Source organism: Oncorhynchus gorbuscha, linkage group LG06 (assembly GCF_021184085.1).
Source record: "Oncorhynchus gorbuscha isolate QuinsamMale2020 ecotype Even-year linkage group LG06, OgorEven_v1.0, whole genome shotgun sequence".
Classification (NCBI taxonomy): Eukaryota; Metazoa; Chordata; class Actinopteri; order Salmoniformes; family Salmonidae; genus Oncorhynchus; species Oncorhynchus gorbuscha.
Window position 1 is genome coordinate 26,069,419 of NC_060178.1, and position 22,440 is coordinate 26,091,858.

The following is a 22,440-nucleotide window of genomic DNA, read 5'->3' on the forward strand; positions in this document are numbered from 1 at the left end:
CTGCACAGGATCGGTACATCCGAACATCACACCTGCAGGACAGATACAGGATGGCAACAACAACTAACCAAGTTACACCAGGAATGCACAATCGCTCCATAAGTGCTCAGACTGTCCGCAATAGGCTGAGAGAGGCTGGACTGAGGGCTTGTAGGCCTGTTGTAAGGCAGGTCCTCACCAGACATCACCGGCAACAACGTTGTCTATGGGCACAAACCCACCGTCGCTGGACCAGACAGGATTGGCAAAACTGCTCTTCTCTGATGTGTCTGGGTCTCACCTGGGGTGATGGTCGGATTCGCGTTTATCGTCGAAGGAATGAGCGTAACACCGAGGCTTAAACTCTAGAGCGGGATTGATTTGGAGGTGGAGGGTCCATCATGGTCTGGGATGGTGTGTCACAGCATCATCTGACTGAGCTTGTTGTCATTGCAGGCAATCTCAACGCTGTGCGTTACAGGGAAGACATCCTCCTCCCTCATGTGGTACCCTTCCTGCAGGCTCATCCTGACATGACCCTACAGCCTGACAATGCCACCAGCCATATTGCTCGTTCTGTGCGTGATTTCCTGCAAGACAGGAATGTCAGTGTTCTGCCACGGCCAGCGAAGAGCCCGGATCACAATCCCATTGAGCACGTCTGGAACCTGTTGGATCAGAGGGTGAGGGCTAGGGCCATTCCCCCCCAGAAGTGTCCGGGAACTTGCAGGTGCCTTGGTGTAAGAGTGGGGTCACATCTCACAGCAAGAACTGGCAAATCTGGTGCAGTCTACGAGGAGGAGATGCACTGCAGTACTTTAATGCAGCTGGTGGCCACAACAAATACTGACTGTTACTTTTGATTTTGACCCTCCCTTTGTTCAGGGACACATTATTCAATTTCTGTTAGTCACATGTCTGTGGAACTTGTTCAGTTTATGTCTGTTGTTGAGTCTTGTTATGTTCATACAAATATTTACACATGTTAAGTTTTCTGAAAATTAACGCAGTTGACAGTGAGAGGATGTTTCTTTTTTTGATGAGTTTATGTTGTGTCACTGCTGTATTACACTAGGGGCTCTATTTTAACAAACCTAACACAATTCGGCTAGTGGCTCAGAATATTCTCCTAGACCATTGTGGATTGATACAACAGTTTAAATAGCATTTTCTTCAATAACGTGATAGCAACAGTAAAATATCTTTGCAGTGTTGACAGTCAACATTGTTGTAATTGGCTTCAAAGAGTAGGCCTATTGGCCTTTAGGCGCTGCACTTCTCCTCAAATAAAAAAATACTTAGACTCCTTTAAATTGTACTGTATGTGTGTGGCACGTTCTCAATAAGCAAGATATAGCCTGCAGGCCTACCACTGACATGCCATTATAGGACTGAATCATTTTAATAGCCGATGTTTGGAGGAGAGTGTCTTTGGTAATCGGGCAAAAAGGCGCTCTTTGGAAATGCAGATGGATACAAGCCGAATGGAGTATGGACTGCAGGTAGGCCTATGTGAATTGTGAATGGAGTATGCACTGCAGATAGGCCTATGTGAATTGTGAATGGAGTATGCACTGCAGGTAGGCCTATGTGAATTGTGAATGAAGTATGCACTGCAGGTAGGCCTATGTGAATTGTGAATGGAGTATGCACTGCAGGTAGGCCTATGTGAATTATGAATGGAGTATGGACTGCAGGTAGGCCTATATGAATTGTGAATGGAGTATCCACTTCAGATAGGCATATATGAATTGTGAATGGAGTATGGACTGCAGGTAGGCCTATATGAATTGTGAATGGAGTATCCACTGCAGGTAGGCCTATATGAATTGTGAATGGAGTATGAACTGCAGGTAGGCCTATATGAATTGTGAATGGAGTATCCACTGCAGGTAGGCCTATATGAATTGTGAATGGAGTATGCACTGAATGTAGGCCTATGTGAATTGTGAATGGAGTATGCACTGCAGGTAGGCCTATATGAATTGTGAATGGAATATCCACTGCAGGTAGGACCTATGTGAATTGTGAATGGAGTATCCACTGCAGGTAGGCCTATATGAATTGTGAATGGCGTATCCACTGCAGGTAGGCCTATATGAATTGTGAATGGAATATCCACTGCAGGTAGGCCTATATGAATTGTGAATGGAGTATGCACTGCAGGTAGGCCTATATGAATTGTGAATGGAGTATGCACTGCAGGTAGGCCTATGTGAATTGTGAATGTAGTATGAACTGCAGGTAGGCCTATATGAATTGTGAATGGAATATGCACTGTAGGTAGGCCTATGTGAATTGTGAATGGAGTATGGACTCCCCCGCTACTCTCTCCTCTTCCATCCTATCATCTCTTCCCTCCGCTCAAACCTTCTCCCACCTATCTCCTGATTCTGCCTCCTCAACCCTCCTCTCCTCCCTCTCTGCATCCCTTGACTCTCTATGTCCCCTATCCTCCAGGCCGGCTCGGTCCTCCCCTCCCGCTCCGTGGCTCGATGACTCATTGCGAGCTCACAGAACAGGGCTCCGGGCAGCCGAGCGGAAATGGAGGAAAACTCGCCTCCCTGCGGACCTGGCATCCTTTCACTCCCTCCTCTCTACATTTTCCTCCTCTGTCTCTGCTGCTAAAGCCACTTTCTACCACGCTAAATTCCAAGCATCTGCCTCTAACCCTAGGAAGCTCTTTGCCACCTTCTCCTCCCTCCTGAATCCTCCGCCCCCTCCCCCCCTCCTCCCTCTCTGCAGATGACTTCGTCAACCATTTTGAAAAGAAGGTCGACGACATCCGATCCTCGTTTGCTAAGTCAAACGACACCGCTGGTTCTGCTCACACTGCCCTACCCTGTGCTCTGACCTCTTTCTCCCCTCTCTCTCCAGATGAAATCTCGCGTCTTGTGACGGCCGGCCGCCCAACAACCTGCCCGCTTGACCCTATCCCCTCCTCTCTTCTCCAGACCATTTCCGGAGACCTTCTCCCTTACCTCACCTCGCTCATCAACTCATCCCTGACCGTTGGCTACGTCCCTTCCGTCTTCAAGAGAGCGAGAGTTGCACCCCTTCTGAAAAAACCTACACTCGATCCCTCCGATGTCAACAATTACAGACCAGTATCCCTTCTTTCTTTTCTCTCCAAAACTCTTGAACGTGCCGTCCTTGGCCAGCTCTCCCGCTATCTCTCTCTGAATGACCTTCTTGATCCAAATCAGTCAGGTTTCAAGACTAGTCATTCAACTGAGACTGCTCTCCTCTGTATCACGGAGGCGCTCCGCACTGCTAAAGCTAACTCTCTCTCCTCTGCTCTCATCCTTCTAGATCTATCGGCTGCCTTCGATACTGTGAACCATCAGATCCTCCTCTCCACCCTCTCCGAGTTGGGCATCTCCGGCGCGGCCCACGCTTGGATTGCGTCCTACCTGACAGGTCGCTCCTACCAGGTGGCGTGGCGAGAATCTGTCTCCTCACCACGCGCTCTCACCACTGGTGTCCCCCAGGGCTCTGTTCTTGGCCCTCTCCTATTCTCGCTATACACCAAGTCACTTGGCTCTGTCATAACCTCACATGGTCTCTCTTATCATTGCTATGCAGACGACACACAATTAATCTTCTCCTTTCCCCCTTCTGATGACCAGGTGGCGAATCGCATCTCTGCATGTCTGGCAGACATATCAGTGTGGATGACGGATCACCACCTCAAGCTGAACCTCGGCAAGACGGAGCTGCTCTTCCTCCCGGGGAAGGACTGCCCGTTCCATGATCTCGCCATCACGGTCGACAACTCCATTGTGTCCTCCTCCCAGAGCGCCAAGAACCTTGGCGTGATCCTGGACAACACCCTGTCGTTCTCTACTAACATCAAGGCGGTGGCCCGTTCCTGTAGGTTCATGCTCTACAACATCCGCAGAGTACGACCCTGCCTCACACAGGAAGCGGCGCAGGTCCTAATCCAGGCACTTGTCATCTCCCGTCTGGATTACTGCAACTCGCTGTTGGCTGGGCTCCCTGCCTGTGCCATTAAACCCCTTCAACTCATCCAGAACGCCGCAGCCCGTCTGGTGTTCAACCTTCCCAAGTTCTCTCACGTCACCCCGCTCCTCCGTTCTCTCCACTGGCTTCCAGTTGAAGCTCGCATCCGCTACAAGACCATGGTGCTTGCCTACGGAGCTGTGAGGGGAACGGCACCTCAGTACCTCCAGGCTCTGATCAGGCCCTACACCCAAACAAGGGCACTGCGTTCATCCACCTCTGGCCTGCTCGCCTCCCTACCACTGAGGAAGTACAGCTCCCGCTCAGCCCAGTCAAAACTGTTCGCTGCCCTGGCCCCCCAATGGTGGAACAAACTCCCTCACGACGCCAGGACAGCGGAGTCAATCACCACCTTCCGGAGACACCTGAAACCCCACCTCTTTAAGGAATACCTAGGATAGGTTAAGTAATCCCTCTCACCCTACCCCCCCTAAGTTTTAGATGCACTATTGTTAAGTGACTGTCCCACTGGATGTCATAAGGTGAATGCACCAATTTGTAAGTCGCTCTGGATAAGAGCGTCTGCTAAATGACTTAAATGTAAATGTAAATGTAAAGGTAGGCCTATATGAATTGTGAATGGAATATGCACTGCAGGTAGGCCTATATGAATTGTGAATGGAATATGCACTGCAGGTAGGCCTATGTGAATTGTGAATGGAGTATGGACTGCAGGTAGGCCTATGTGAATTGTGAATGGAGTATGCACTGCAGGTAGGCCTATATGAATTGTGAATGGAGTATGCACTGCAGGTAGGCCTATGTGAATTGTGAATGGAGTATGCACTGCAGGTAGGCCTATATGAATTGTGAATGGAGTATGCACTGCAGGTAGGCCTATGTGTATTGTGAATGGAGTATGCACTGCAGGTAGGCCTATATGAATTGTGAATGGAGTATGCACTGCAGGTAGGCCTATATGAATTGTGAATGGAGTATGCACTGCAGGTAGGCCTATGTGTATTGTGAATGGAGTATGCACTGCAGGTAGGCCTATGTGTATTGTGAATGGAGTATGCACTGCAGGTAGGCCTATGTGTATTGTGAATGGAGTATGCACTGCAGGTAGGCCTATATGAATTGTGAATGGAGTATGCACTGCAGGTAGGCCTATGTGAATTGTGAATGGAGTATGCACTGCAGGTAGGCCTATGTGAATTGTGAATGGAGTATGCACTGCAGGTAGTCCTATGTGTATTGTGAATGGAGTATGCACTGCAGGTAGGCCTATATGAATTGTGAATGGAGTATGCACTGCAGGTAGGCCTATATGAATTGTGAATGGAGTATGCACTGCAGGTAGGCCTATGTGTATTGTGAATGGAGTATGCACTGCAGGTAGGCCTATATGAATTGTGAATGGAGTATGCACTGCAGGTAGGCCTATGTGAATTGTGAATAATGCAATTCGGCAAAAGCCTCACAAGTAGAACATTAGAAATATTTTATGGATAGGCTCCTTGGCTAATGAAAAGCCAGGATAAGAAAGACACCAGATGCATTGTTGTTGAACAAGCTTTCTTTATAGTAGGGTAAGTGTGGCCTTGTTTTTTAATCAAACGAAACGGAAAACACGCAAATATTACAGGAAAATAACTTGAATGTTTTTAATTGAATGTCAATGGATTTTTTAATCTCTCATTTCATGGCATATAGCCTATATGGAGGGTTTTTTATGCACATACAAAATTATAACAGAAGCTGGCTAAAATAATGTAGTAGCCTACATAGATAAAAAGGGGATGTCACTGTTTGCTGCTGCCAAATCTTTGAATAAAGCTTAAAGCTTGAGACTGCTTTTTAAATCAGTCTCACGAGCTAAACCCTTTACTGATAGTCTTGACTACTTGGCGAATGCATTGGGTATGACAAAAAACAACTGCCTTTCAGTAAGAGGATGGGAGGCTACGCTTGTTTATTTAATCAAATGAAACAAATGGAAAAAAACATTACACTTTTTATGTTTCTAAATATGAGATTTATGGGCACAAAAACCACATCTCTTATTCTATGTGCATATGGGCAATGTGTGTCACGGCTGGATAGGCTGCGCTTCCGCTGTCAAAATCCATGCCATAACCCACTGTGTTATCAACAAAAAGAATCTAACTAAACTCTCATTGTTCTATCTATTTCCTCTCATGTCCCGATCACATCGAAGCGTATTTCATTTCATTACTGAGTAAGTCATCTTAATGGAGTCTTGCCCCGCTACTGAACAAACAAGTGTAGTGTTTGTAACACATGATGGAGGAGAGCCTGTCTCTCATCAGAGATTGCATTTATTTTGGACTTTTAATTCAAGACAGGATAAATATATTGTTTCGGGTAATAATAAAACATGTTTTGTTTTGTTACTTTTTCCAAAACTTGTTTCTCTAATTGCAAGTCAAACTAGCTTGTCGATGTGTGCAGAGGGTCCCTGGTTCGAGCCCAGGTAAGGAAGAGGAGAGGGAAGGAAGCTAAACTGGTTGCGCCTAAGTCATGAAACTATTTAGTATTGACTTGTCCACAGATGAATGCAGTCTTTCTGGTGAAAGATAATGACTTCCAACTGGTTTTTAAGTACAAACAAAATCATCAGTTGCTGAGAGTTGAAACATAAGCATTCTCTATACTGTAGAATGTGCCAGGTTACACTATGTATGTGACTATAAAGCTGACTGCAAGAATCCTGTGTGGGAATATGTTTTTTATCTCGTATTAGAATATATTTCCCTAGAGAGGTTCCTTTGAACCACCAATGACGATTAGCATGCCTCTCAATTAGAGACGAAGAACAGCTGTAGAACACACACAAGTGTCACAAACTTCAAAATGAGCGGACCAAGGCGCAGCGTGCATTGAGTTACACATCTTTTTAATACAAAGTGAAACTAGAAACAAAACTTAAAGAACGTGAAGACTTAGTGCCCAAACACATTAACACAAACAATATCCCACAAAGCAGGTGGGAGATAGGGCTTCCTAAATATGATCCCCAATTAGAGGCAACGGTTACCAGCTGCCTCTAATTGGGAATCATACAAAACCACCAACATAGAAATACACATTCTAGAACACCCCCCTAGTCACACCCTGACCTAAACCACTATAGAGACTCCAAGGGCTCTCTATGGTCAGGGCGTGACAGTTGATTGAATTCCTTATCTGATCCCAACTCTGTCAACACGTTGCCTTCGACAATGTTTGTATCTCAGCAGTCAAATCAAATCCAATTTTATTTGTCACATGCTTCGTGAACAACAGGTGTAGACTAACAGTAAAATGCTAACTGATGGTCCCTTCCCAACAATGCAGAGAGAAAAATAATAACACGAGGAATAAATACACTATGAGTAATGACGAGGCAAGAGGATAGATAATAAGCAGTAGCCGTGTTCAGCACCCTGAACAGCGTCAATGCAGATAGTCCGGGTAGCTATTTGGTTAACTATGTAGCAGTCTTATAGCTTGGGGATAGAAGCTGTTCAGGGTGCTGTTGGTTCCAGGCTTGGTGCACCGTGAGCTCTTGCTGTGTGGTAGCAAAAAGAACAGTCTATGACTTGTGTGGCTGGAGTCTTTGATCATTTTTAGGGCCTTGTTCTGATACCGCCTGGTATAGAGTCGTGTATGGCAGGGAGCTCGGCACTGGTGATGTACGGTGGTGGACCGCACACTCTGATCTAACACACTCGATGCTGTCATGGTAATCACCATCCACATGTGCGCGCACACACACACACACACACACACACACACACACACACACACACACACACACACACACACACACACACACACACACACACACACACACACACACACACACACACACACACACACGCAAGCAGGATGTTTACGTTAATCAACAGTGCTCTGGTGCTGTTTCTCTGCATTGTTCCATTCATAGAGGCCTCGCGGGCTTCCACTAGTACAGTACTGTAGACATCTGGCCCTGAGGAATCTGGAGATGTGACCACTGAACAGAACAGACCCATTATTTCAGAAGTGATTCATTATTTTACTATTTTCTTATTCCCTCCAGATCTCTCCAGATTCTCTCCAGATTCATATTCTCTCCAGATCAACAGAAATGCCAATCTTAACCTGGTATAGTTATTTAGTCTGTATAGAGTTATGGCTGGATAAGAAATTATGTTCATATCCAATGATACTGTCAAGACATGCTGTTGTTGTCCTTATTATCAAACCGGAGTTTATCCAAAATAATTGTAGTATTTTACTGGAGGGATATGTGTGTTTGTCTGTGTGTGATTTGGCCCCAGCTCTTAGAAGAGAAGACTCATAGTAGAATTGTCTGTTTCATTTCTGCTGAGAACAATAGGTGTCCAGAGTCAGGCTTGTAGCTTCTATGGTAAGGTGTTCCAGCACATCCCCACACAGGCTTTGGGAGGGATATTTAGGCCAGCTCTGAATAGAACCATCTGGAGGGACATGAATGGCCTGCACTGAGGCACTAGGATTGGGGCCTCAGTGTATGTTTAGGTCTAGGGAAGGAGTTCAGGAAATGAGGGCCATAGAAAATCCACCCCGACTGGTGTTTCCACCCAACAACAGATGATGTAGAGCAGGGGCCGGCAACATGCTTGCATGGTAATAATACCAAACAATGAGGAGCTATCAAATAGTGGCCACTTGCCCATCTACAGTATATAGCAGTACATGACGCAATACACTGCATCATCAGGTGTGAGTCATTGAAGACATGAAGGGAGGGAATGGAGGGACACTGGACAAAGCATGTTGTCGGAACGGGTATAGTTTTTAAAGTGCTAGGAGAATGTGAACTCAATAATCCTCCAAACTCCACAGTAGCCTGTTTTAAAGTTTGCCTATTAGCAAAAAATAATATTAAAAAAACATATATATAGATATACAGTACCAGTCAAAAGTTTGGACACCTACTCATTCAAGGGTTTTTCTTTATTTTTTACTATTTCTATATTGTAGAATAACAGTTAAGACATCAAAACTATGAAATAACACACATGGAATCATGTAGTAAGCAAAAAAAGTGCTAAACAAATCAAAATATATTTTATATTTGAGATTCTTCAAAGTTGTCACAATTTGCCTTGATGACAGTTAATTTGTGGAATTTGTTTCCTTCTTAATGCGTTTGAGCCAATCAGTTGTGTTGTGATAAGGTAGGGGTGGTATACAGAAACCACTACTAAAGGACACCAATAAGAAGAAGAGACTTGCTTGGGCCAAGAAACACGAGCAATGGACATTAGACCGGTGGAAATCTGTCCTTTGGTCTGATGTGTCATGCAGGTGAAAGAGGACCCAAAAGCGACTTGGCGAAAACAGAGTCTTTAATCCAGTAAAGTAAATACAAACAAAAAACACAACTTTCACTCGAAATGACGAGGACAAACTGGAGACTCGATCTTGAACAGCAGGTGAACAGCAGGTTGCCTCGGGAAGGCACTTGAACCAGACAGACTCAGACACCTGCTCACCACGCAGCATCTGAGGAAAACACGACATGACAGGGCGATACACAAACACAGCACGGTGAATTCTAGACAAGGAACCGACAGGACAGGAACGGAACACAAAGGAAGAAATAGGGACTCTAATCAGGGGAAAGGATCGGGAACAGGTGTGGGAAGACTAAATGATTGATTAGGGGAATAGGAACAGCTGGGAGCAGGAACGGAACGATAGAGAGAAGAGAGAGCGAGAGAGTGAGAGAGGGAGGGGGAGAGAGAGGGATAGAAAGAGGGAAAGAACCTAATAAGACCAGCAGAGGGAAACGAATAGAATGGGAAGCACAGGGACAAGACAAGATAATAAATGACAAAACATGACAGTACCCCCCACTCACCGAGCGCCTCCTGGCGCACTCGAGGAGGAATCCTGGCGGCAACGGAGGAAATCATCAATGAGTGAACGGTCCAGCACGTCCCGAGACGGAACCCAACTCCTCTCCTCAGGACCGTAACCCTCCCAATCCACTAAGTATTGGTGACCCCGTCCCCGAGAACGCATGTCCATGATCTTATGTACCTTGTAAATAGGTGCGCTCTCGACAAGGACGGGAGGGGGAGGGAAGACGAACGGGGTGCGAAGAAAGGGCTTGACACAGGAGACATGGAAGACAGGATGGACGCGGAAGAAGATGTCGCGGAAGAAGCAGTCGCACAGCGACAGGATTGACGACCTGGGAGACACGGAACAGACCAATGAACCGCGGAGTCAACTTACGAGAAGCTGTCGTAAGAGGAAGGTTGCGAGTGGAAAGCCACACTCTCTGGCCGCAACAATACCTTGGACTCTTAATCCTGCGTTTATTGGCGGCTCTCACAGTCTGTGCCCTGTAACGGCAAAGTGCAGACCGAACAAGCAGCCACGAAACGGCGCGTGTCACGCTCCTGAGTCGGCCACCAAAAGCGCTGGCGAATAGACGCAAGAGTGCCTCGAACACCGGGATGACCAGCTAACTTGGCAGAGTGAGCCCACTGAAGAACAGCCAGACGAGTGGAAACAGGAACGAAAAGGAGGTTACTAGGACAAGCGCGCGGCGACGCAGTGTGCGTGAGTGCTTGCTTAACCTGTCTTTCAATTCCCCAGACTGTTAACCCGACAACACGCCCATAAGGAAGAATCCCCTCGGGATCAGTAGAAGCCACAGAAGAACTAAACAGACGGGATAAGGCATCAGGCTTGGTGTTCTTGCTACCCGGACGGTAAGAAATCACAAACTCGAAACGAGCGAAAAACAACGCCCAACGAGCTTGACGGGCATTAAGTCGTTTGGCAGAACGGATGTACTCAAGGTTCTTATGGTCTGTCCAAACGACAAAAGGAACGGTCGCCCCCTCCAACCACTGTCGCCATTCGCCTAGGGCTAAGCGGATGGCGAGCAGTTCACGGTTACCCACATCATAGTTGCGCTCAGATGGCGACAGGCGATGAGAAAAATAAGCGCAAGGATGAACCTTATCGTCAGACTGGAAGCGCTGGGATAGAATGGCTCCCACGCCTACCTCTGAAGCGTCAACCTCGACAATGAATTGTCTAGTGACGTCAGGAGTAACGAGGATAGGAGCGGACGTAAAACGTTCTTTTAGAAGATCAAAAGCTCCCTGGGCGGAACCGGACCACTTAAAACACGTCTTGACAGAAGTAAGAGCTGTGAGAGGGGCAGCAACTTGACCGAAATTACGAATGAAACGCCGATAGAAATTAGCGAAACCTAAAAAGCGCTGCAACTCGACACGTGACCTTGGAACGGGCCAATCACTGACAGCTTGGACCTTAGCGGAATCCATCTGAATGCCTTCAGCGGAAATAACGGAACCGAGAAAAGTAACGGAGGAGACATGAAAAGAGCACTTCTCAGACTTTACGTAGAGACAATTCTCTAAAAGGCGCTGTAGAACACGTCGAACGTGCTGAACATGAATCTCGAGTGACGGAGAAAAATCAGGATATCGTCAAGATAGACAAAAACAAAGATGTTCAGCATGTCTCTCAGAACATCATTAACTAATGCCTGAAAAACAGCTGGCGCATTGGCGAGACCAAACGGCAGAACCCGGTACTCAAAATGCCCTAACGGAGTGTTAAACGCCGTTTTCCACTCGTCCCCCTCTCTGATGCGCACGAGATGGTAAGCGTTACGAAGGTCCAACTTAGTAAAGCACCTGGCTCCCTGCAGAATCTCGAAGGCTGATGACATAAGGGGAAGCGGATAACGATTCTTAACCGTTATGTCATTCAGCCCTCGATAATCCACGCAGGGGCGCAGAGTACCGTCCTTCTTCTTAACAAAAAGAACCCCGCCCCGGCCGGAGAGGAAGAAGGCACTATGGTACCGGCGTCAAGAGACACAGACAAATAATCCCCGAGAGCCTTACGTTCGGGAGCCGACAGAGAGTATAGTCTACCCCGAGGAGGAGTGGTCCCCGGAAGGAGATCAATACTACAATCATACGACCGGTGAGGAGGAAGGGAGTTGGCTCGGGACCGACTGAAGACCGTGCGCAGATCATGATATTCCTCCGGCACTCCTGTCAAATCGCCAGGTTCCTCCTGAGAAGTAGGGACAGAAGAAACGGGAGGGATGGCAGACATTAAACACTTCACATGACAAGAAACGTTCCAGGATAGGATAGAATTACTAGACCAATTAATAGAAGGATTATGACATACTAGCCAGGGATGACCCAAAACAACCGGTGTAAACGGTGAACGAAAAATCAAAAAAGAAATAGTCTCACTGTGGTTACCAGATACTGTGAGGGTTAAAGGTAGTGTCTCAAATCTGATACTGGGAAGATGACTACCATCTAAGGCGAACATGGGCGTAGGCTTCTCTAACTCTCTGAAAGGAATGTCATGTTTCCGAACCCATGCTTCGTCCATGAAACAACCCTCAGCCCCAGAGTCTATCAAGGCACTACATGTAGCACCGAACCGGTCCAGCGTAGATGGACCGACAAAGTAGTACAGGATTTTGATGGAGTGACTTGAGTAGTTGCGCTCACCTGTAGCCCTCCGCTTACAGATGAGCTCTGGCTTTACTGGACATGAATTAACAAAATGTCCAGCAACTCCGCAATAGAGGCACAGGCGGTTGGTGATCCTCCGTTCCCTCTCCTTAGTCGAGATGCGAATCCCTCCCAGCTGCATGGGCTCAGACTCTGAGCCAGAGGAGGGAGATGGTTGCGATGCGGAGCAGGGAAACACCGTTGATGCGAGCTCTCTTCCACGAGCCCGGTGACGAAGATCTACCCGTCGTTCTATGCGGATGGCGAGAGCAATCAAAGAGTCCACATCTGAAGGAACCTCCCGGGAGAGAATCTCATCCTTAACCACTGCGTGGAGTCCCTCCAGAAAACGAGCGAGCAGCGCCGGCTCGTTCCACTCACTAGAGGCAGCAAGAGTGCGAAACTCAATAGAATAATCCGTTATGGACCGTTCACCTTGGCATAAGGAAGCCAGGGCCCTAGAAGCCTCCCTACCAAAAACTGAACGGTCAAAAACCCGAATCATCTCCTCTTTAAAGTTCTGGAACTTGTTAGAGCAATCAGCCCTTGCCTCCCAGATAGCTGTGCCCCATTCTCGAGCCCGGCCAGTAAGGAGTGAAATGACGTAAGCAACCCGAGCTCTCTCTCTAGAGTATGTGTTGGGTTGGAGAGAGAACACAATCTCACACTGCGTGAGAAAGGAGCGGCACTCAGTGGGCTGCCCGGAGTAGCAAGGTGGGTTATTAACCCTAGGTTCTGGAGGCTCGGCAGGCCAGGAAGTAACAGGTGGCACGAGACGTAGACTCTGGAACTGTCCAGAGAGGTCGGAAACCTGAGCGGCCAGGTTCTCCACGGCATGGCGAGCAGCAGACAATTCCTGCTCGTGTCTGCCGAGCATGGCTCCTTGGATCTCGACGGCAGTGTAACGAGCGTCTGAAGTCGCTGGGTCCATTCCTTGGTCGGTTCCTTCTGTCATGCAGGTGAAAGAGGACCCAAAAGCGACTTGGCGAAAACAGAGTCTTTAATCCAGTAAAGTAAATACAAACAAAAAACACAACTTTCACTCGAAATGACGAGGACAAACTGGAGACTCGATCTTGAACAGCAGGTGAACAGCAGGTTGCCTCGGGAAGGCACTTGAACCAGACAGACTCAGACACCTGCTCACCACGCAGCATCTGAGGAAAACACGACACGACAGGGCGATACACAAACACAGCACGGTGAATTCTAGACAAGGAACCGACAGGACAGGAACGGAACACAAAGGAAGAAATAGGGACTCTAATCAGGGGAAAGGATCGGGAACAGGTGTGGGAAGACTAAATGATTGATTAGGGGAATAGGAACAGCTGGGAGCAGGAACGGAACGATAGAGAGAAGAGAGAGCGAGAGAGTGAGAGAGGGAGGGGGAGAGAGAGGGATAGAAAGAGGGAAAGAACCTAATAAGACCAGCAGAGGGAAACGAATAGAATGGGAAGCACAGGGACAAGACAAGATAATAAATGACAAAACATGACATGATGAGTCCAAATTTGAGATTTTTGGTTCCAACCACCATGTCTTTGTGAGACGCAGAGTAGGTGAACAACTGATCTCCACATGTGTGGTTCCAACTGTGAAACATGGAGGAGGAGGTGTGATGGTGTGGGGGTGCTTTGCTGGTGACACTGTCAGTCATTTATTTATAATTCAAGGCACACTTAACCAGCATGGTTACCACAGCATTTCGCAGCAATACGCCCTCTCATCTGGTTTACGCTAAGTGGGAATATCATTTGTTTTTCAACAGGACAATGAACCAACACACCTCCAGGCTGTCTAAGGGCTATTTGACCAAGAAGGAGAGTGATGGAGTGCTGCATCAGATGACCTGACCTCCACAATCACCCGACCTGAACCCAATTGAGATGGTTTCGAATGAGTTGGACCGCAGAGTGAAGGAAAAGCAGCCAACAAGTGCTCAGCATATGTAGGAACTCAAGACTGTTGGAAAAGCATTCCAGGTGAAGCTGGTTGAGGCAATGCCAAGAGTGTGCAAAAGCTGTCAACAAGGGGTGGCTACTTTGAAGAATCTAAAATATATTTTGTTTTGTTTAACACTTTTTGGGGTTAAATGTAGAAATTTGACTGGTACTGTAGCCCCAAGCACAGTTCTTAAGTTTCTTGTTACAAATAATTGACTGTACAAAGCTCTACTAAACTGAGCCCATTATATAAGGGGTGATGTCATATCTTTGAATAGACAGTATTGACCAAGAGCCACTTGTCAAGCCTTTAGTCAGGGACTGTACCAGCCAGGTCAGCTGTTATCTCCAACAGTAACCTGATATCAATCAAGGCTGGAGAGATGGAGGGACTTGATTTAGATTTTGGCAGTCATTTAGCATGACCCATTCAGTACTGACACTGAACCTGTCAGAGAGATGTCATCCATGTGCAGTGCACTGCAGAAGATTTACTATCAGCATTATGCAGTTGAGCGTTCTGGTCCAAGTCTCCTGAAATCAGTGCACTTGATCTGGAGTTCTGGACATGAAGTACCCAGAACTGGCCATTACCCGTAATCTGCCAGTTCATAGCTCTATGGTAGAGGCTTGTGTAATAGAGGTACATTTCACAAGGAAGCAGAGCCAAGCGGAGGTGGGGTTTCTCCCTGGTGCGAGTGCCATGCTGAATCACTGTGTGCCTGCCATGCCTGAGTCGTGGCGTTGAGGCCAAGACAGCTCACCACATTCTCTGACTTGACTCATCGTCTCTGACATGCTGTTAGATAGCGCTGGTATGTCAGGTTTGTAGTGTACTATAAACACTATTGGAAGACTCTTAGTCCTGACTGAAGGGGAGGGTTTGCACCCGGCAGTACATATGACTGTGCTGGTGAGTTAGGCCTGGAACACTCCCAGCACACTGGCTTTGGATTCCTAACCCCAGCCATTAACATGGTCCCATGTATCACACAGTTAACCATTCAAACACAAATATGATGCATATTTTCCAGTATAGCACCAATGCTAGTACACAAACCCAGACTGTACACCGGAGTAACCTGGGTCAAGTTGTGCTGTGAAAGTCCAAACACTCACATGTTATTTTCCTTTTCAGTTTGGTAACGGGTCTGTCCTCAACTCCACACAGGAAAACTCTGCAACTCTATGTCAATACTGAGGCTGAAGGCCATAGAGGTTCTAAGGGATTACCAAAGGTCAAAGATAATGATAAAAACAGAGCCATTTAGCCCTGTTTCCCATGTCCTATTTTACTGTGGGTCCATGAAATCCCTTTATGAGCTGCCAATATCAGCTAAAGTCAACGAAAAGGGCTCCATGTCAAGAACCTGGCTATTCAGAAAGATTTACTTTTGTCCGTATATAATTTTCTTAAAGTCTTCTGGGTTTCAAATGTCTAAATTGTTGGGTATCCTTATGAGATTGTTAAGTTTCTCACAAAAACAGTACATCTATAGATGGGTTGGCTGACAATGACAAGAAGCTGCCATGTGGGAAAACATTGGTGGCTCGTTTTAGCTAGTTTTATCTTGTTCTTGATACCATCCCACTGGGTACAGATGTTAATTCAATGTCTATTCCACGTTGGTTCCGTGTAATTTCGTTGAAATGATGTGGAAACAACATAGATTCAACCTGTGTGCGCCCAGTGGGGTGTCTTGTTTGGAGGTGTTTTGATTGATGTCAATGCTAATATGGCAACAAAAAAATGTACTAGCTAGCTAACCAACAACTGTAACAATGTACTTGAGAGACAACAAGTGCACATTGTGCAAATGTATTAATTTGTTCAATAAATATGGAGACAAAATATAGTTTACATGTTGTCAATCTAAGCCAACCTCGACTATTTTGCCCCATAGTTGCGAACGTGTCAATTTTGTTGCTAAACAACCAACCCTCCATTAGAAGGCTGGACTCAGGCCCAGACAGATTGACAGTCTCAGACAGCAGAGGGTAGAAAAATGCTGAATGCACTTGGCAGCAATGGAGAAGCATTAGAGAATTCACAATGTGACCCTGACTTTGGTCGGTGGTGTAAAGTACTTTAAAGTACTACTTAAGTAGAATTTCTGGGTATCTGTACTTTACTTTTCTGTTTTGGACAACTTTCACTTTTAATTCACTACATTCCTAAAGAAAATGTACTTTTTACTCCATACATTTTCCCTGATACCCAAAAGTACTAGTTACATTTTGAATACTTAGCAGGACAGAAAAATGGCCCAATTCACACACTTATCAAGAGAACATCATCCTTCCTGCTTCTGATCTTGCAGACTCACTAAACACAAATGCTTCGTTTGTAAATGATGTCTGAGTGTTGTAGTGTGCCCCTGGCTATCCGTAAAATAAATAAATAAATACTTTTTAAATGGTGCCGTCTGATTTGCTTAATATAAGGACTTTTAAATGATTTATACTTTTACTTTTGATACTTAAGTATATTTTAGCAATTGCATTTACTTTTGATATACGTAAGTATATTCAAAACCAAATACTTTAAGACTTTTACTTTAAGTAGTATTTTACTGGGTGACTTTCACTTGAGTCATTTTCTATTAAGGCATCTTTACTTTTACTCAAATATGACAATTGGGTACTTTTTCCACCACTGCATATGACTGCCTCTGCAAGGTCTACAATTGTTTGATTGAATTAAGTTAGAGTAAAATTAGAATGATGCACACTAAACATGGCTGGGGTAGGCCGCCATTTTAAATAAGAATTTGTTCTTAACTGACTTGACTAGTTAAATGAAGGTTCAATAAAAATAAAAACATAGCAATGTTTGTGTTAACACTGGCAGTAGTTGTGGGTGAATGACAAGCCAAAGTCACTATTACAGTCATCTGAAATAAAGTGAAAGGACCAATAAGACACAATTCAGTTTAGCTTTTTATGTAATGTGTTGTTTTTTAAAGTCAAATGCCATGTTTCTTGATTTGTCTTCTCCCTGAGCATGCCTCAAATGATTCAGTTCAGAAGTTCCGAGGGAACATGTTCCTCAACAGTTATCATTACACATCTCTTGACTACTGCATAACTTCAAATCCTCACCACGTTGGGGGGGGGGAATAATTGAGATAGTTCTGTTGACAGCATCCTGGGGAGCTGTGAGTGTGAAAGCTGTGGGAGCAGAGTGGAAGAGCAAAATGTCTTCAGTCGCCTGCCCGCCAGCCTCCCCATCGTGCTAAGGCATGAAGCAGTGTGCCACATGTAAAGCCCTCAACATTCTGCAGCGCTGTGGTGTGGTTAGCTCCTAAACACTGCCAGAAGGGGCTCAGGTCTGTCTCCTGAAATTACATCCATAGTGGTAATAACCCATTCCTCAGTCCCCCTGGCATCCACGTGCCTTCCAGTGAGAAATATCACATTTCTTTAATTTGGAGAGATTAGCACTTCTGGCTCACATGTCTGGACTGATACAAGGTCTCTGTACCAAACATATGATCATGAGGATGACAGGAGACCCTGGGATCAGAGGTGGCTTATTGGTACTGTGGCAGAGATCTTTCTATGTTAACTGCATAACTGGGCTTATGAAGAAGACATGGTACTAATGTTAATGCAGCAGGTGATTTTCACTCTCCACAGTGATGCCCCCTAGGGATAAGAATAAAAACAGCCAAGCATAAAAACACCATATGTATTATCCATGGAAAATTGAAATTCTCTTGTAAGGTCTCCCTAATGTTTTTTTGTTAAGGCATCTTGAAAAACAGATTTTAGGGGAGAGATTTAGGGAAAAATATGCATTTTTTTACATTCAACATCACTCCATCAAGGGAAATATAGTATTTGTTCTAACAAAGATGATATCTACATATGTTTCAGGATGTTGCGTATCACTGGAAAATAACATGAAGTCATGTAAACATTAAAGTTTTGATAACGTTGCTTGTCGAAGAAAATAACTTGGAGTAAATTGAGCCCTAAATGAAGTTGCCTCAAAATGTCTGTACTGAATTCAATATTACCACTTCCCTCAACACAATTACAATCACTTTTTTGTCTTTTAATCATTTTAAATATATACACCTGACAAACACTTTGTACTTTTAAACAATTTTAATATATGCAAGGTAACAACAGGGCCTGGCCTAACTCCTGGGAAGAAAGCACTTCAGTTTGCTCAACTTGCCATTGGCTCAACCATTGGCTCAATTTACCCCATGGCCATTGGTTCAACTTACCCCATGGCCATTGGCTCAACTTACCCCAAGGCCATTGGCTCAACTTACCCCATGGCCATTGGCTCAACTTACCCCAAGGCAAACATCTTGACTATATTAGCCCACACAGCTACAAGGATACATTTTCATGCTATATTTAGAACCTCATATTGAAGCTTATAGAGACCCCAACTGATGTATAGAACAATCTTAAAATAATCTACTTTGGTTGAAATACAAGTATCAGGAAAACTCTTAACACAATAAATGTGTTTTTTGGACATAACTTGCTTACAACTTTTCCCATGTGGTTTCTTCCTTCGGGGACTCAATGAAATGATTACCTACTAAATACTTGGTCAAATTACTAATTTTGTGTATGGTTTCCTAGAAACAAGGGTGGCTCAACTTGCCCCTCTGGCTCTCCGTACCCCAGTTTGTTTATATCATAAGGGTTACAGAAAATCCTTATGAAATGGTGATGTGTTGCACCCGATCATTTACATAATTTGTCTAACATTCTTGTGGGATGCAAGTGAGCACACATCACCTTGCAATAAATCACAGGAGTCAGGACCTTACATGTGTGGCTTCTAACCTCATGCCATGCTACAACATGAGCAGGTGCCTGTGGAATGAATATTTCCCCACAAAACACATTTTCAATGAATATTTTCTGAAAGTATATTACATGTACATTTCAGCATCAAAAATGCTAAAATAAAATCAACAAGCATTCTATTTAATTTGATTAACACACGTTCATCATGCACACTTGAAGGACAGCCTTAGAAATAAACACACAACGTACCTTGAAATACTCGAGCAATTTAAGGCAATCCAAAACACAAGAGCAGTCCGAAAAGAGTAGTTGAAGAGTAGTTGAATTTTATGAGAAAAGTGTCTCTTTCTTTACCAAGAGGATAACCATATCGCCCTTTGGAAGACAGAAAACCTGTGGAGAGCACATACTTCAAAGATGCACGCCATTGGATAAAAGGTCAGGTTTGATGCTACCGAGATAACAACAGCAAATGCCAACTCCAATCTACACTGACTGGGCTTCAGGTTGCAACTGCATCTCGCTTGATCTCACTTTCGCGCCGCGCTGGGAGCTCTTCATGCGCTGTGCTGTCGATTGCCCTTCATCCACATTCCTTTCATACGGCCGCTAACCTGCCAGTGTTCTACCTCTCTGAATCAGTTTAGGCTATGTGTTTACAATGGCCACCTTTTACAGATGACAAAATAACATCAATGACATGCCATCATCACATCTAACCGCCCCTCTCAGTAAAACTAAATCCATTGTCACTTGCCAGAAATGCAGAAACTACACAGTAGAAAGTGGGAAAATGCTGTTGTTAATCTAACGTGCTTTTACTGATTGGAATCATTTAAAATTACACTTTGGTTCTTTCAACCTATTCTATTAAATTTGTCTGAAATCAAATTACAAGATCAATGTGATTTTTAAAATTGAAATGAAAGCTTCTAAACTGCTTTCAACATTTTGCGCATGCGCATTGAATAGCGGTGGGGTAATGAAAAATCGGCAGACAGAAATAATATTTGGGGGTTTATTGGGGGTGTAGCTATCCGCTATCCGTTTATATTTTTTGCCAACCCATACAAGTGAACGTCAGTCAAGGTAATGTGGTAGTGACTAGAGGGAGTACAGTTATGAAAGGAGGTGACTTTTCGTTGAGTAGGGGTTTTTAAGATAACCCTTACAATATACATTTTCCTAACCTGCCATGTTAATGATCTTAACTCCATCTTAAATTCTCATAACCTGTTAAGAAAAAGTCACTTACAGTCGTAGCTGTACTCCCTTTAGTCAGAATCAGTTAACGTGTCTATTATTTTCATCATTTAAACATATTTTTGTACACTGCCAGAATATGTAATGATACTTGCAAAAGTGCATGTGATACTAAAGGGTCTGACATCGGCCTGAAACGTGGCATTTATGAAGTATTTTTAAAAACCTCCTGCTTTGGGTTACAATAGGCAAATACAACCTTACTGTCAAATCCTTACTTACGAGCACTTAACCAATGCAGAGTTTTAAAAAATGTAAGTATGAAAAATTTGCTAAACTAAAGGACAAATACACAATAAAATAACAATAAGGAGGTTGTATACAAGGGCTACCCATGCTGAGTCAATGTGCAGGGATTTGGGTTAATAGAGGTAATTGAGGTAATATGAACATGTACAGTTGAATTCGGAAGTTTACAGACACCTTAGCCAAATACATTTTTTTTTTAAATTTCACAATTCCTGACATTTAATCCTAGTAAAAATACCCAGTCTTAGGTCTGTTAGGATCACCACTTTATTTTAAGAATGTGAAATGTCAGAATAATAGTAGAGAGAATTATTTATTTCAGCTTTGATTTCTTTCATCACATTCCCAGTGGGTCAGAAGTTTACATTTACATTACATTTAAGTCATTTAGCAGACGCTCTTATCCAGAGCGACTTACAAATTGGTGCATTCACCTTATGACATCCAGTGGAACAGTCACTTTACAATAGTGCATCTAAATCTTAAAGGGGGGGGTGAGAGGGATTACTTATCCTATCCTAGGTATTCCTTAAAGAGGTGGGGTTTCAGGTGTCTCCGGAAGGTGGTGATTGACTCCGCTGTCCTGGCGTCGTGAGGGAGTTTGTTCCACCATTGGGGGGCCAGAGCAGCGAACAGTTTTGACTGGGCTGAGCGGGAGCTGTACTTCCTCAGTGGTAGGGAGGCGAGCAGGCCAGAGGTGGATGAACGCAGTGCCCTTGTTTGGGTGTAGGGCCTGATCAGAGCCTGGAGGTACTGAGGTGCCGTTCCCCTCACAGCTCCGTAGGCAAGCACCATGGTCTTGTAGCGGATGCGAGCTTCAACTGGAAGCCAGTGGAGAGAACGGAGGAGCGGGGTGACGTGAGAGAACTTGGGAAGGTTGAACACCAGACGGGCTGCGGCGTTCTGGATGAGTTGAAGGGGTTTAATGGCACAGGCAGGGAGCCCAGCCAACAGCGAGTTGCAGTAATCCAGACGGGAGATGACAAGTGCCTGGATTAGGACCTGCACCGCTTCCTGTGTGAGGCAGGGTCGTACTCTGCGGATGTTGTAGAGCATGAACCTACAGGAACGGGCCACCGCCTTGATGTTGGTTGAGAACGACAGGGTGTTGTCCAGGATCACGCCAAGGTTCTTAGCGCTCTGGGAGGAGGACACAATGGAGTTGTCAACCGTGATGGCGAGATCATGGAACGGGCAGTCCTTCCCCGGGAGGAAGAGCAGCGCCGTCTTGCCGAGGTTCAGCTTGAGGTGGTGATCCGTCATCCACACTGATATGTCTGCCAGACATGCAGAGATGCGATTCGCCACCTGGTCATCAGAAGGGGGAAAGGAGAAGATTAGTTGTGTGTCGTCTGCATAGCAATGATAGGAGAGACCATGTGAGGTTATGACAGAGCCAAGTGACTTGGTGTATAGCGAGAATAGGAGAGGGCCTAGAACAGAGCCCTGGGGGACACCAGTGGTGAGAGCTCGTGGTGAGGAGACAGATTCTCGCCACGCCACCTGGTAGGAGCGACCTGTCAGGTAGGACGCAATCCAAGCGTGGGCCGCGCAGGAGATGCCCAACTCGGAGAGGGTGGAGAGGAGGATCTGATGGTTCACAGTATCGAAGGCAGCCGATAGATCTAGAAGGATGAGAGCAGAGGAGAGAGAGTTAGCTTTAGCAGTGCAGAGCGCCTCCGTGATACAGAGGAGAG

General features: G+C 45.3%; 1 long non-coding RNA gene across 1 annotated transcript in view; it reads right to left on the reverse strand.

Moving 5' to 3' along the window:
- LOC124037072 overlaps nt 1-19,857 on the reverse strand; it is a 41,911-nt gene extending 22,054 nt beyond the window's left edge. Inside the window, exon 1 of the long non-coding RNA XR_006839107.1 lies at nt 19,481-19,857. This is a non-coding gene — a long non-coding RNA (uncharacterized LOC124037072). The remainder of the gene's footprint in view (nt 1-19,480) is intronic.
- Between the last annotated feature and the right edge of the window lie 2,583 nt (nt 19,858-22,440).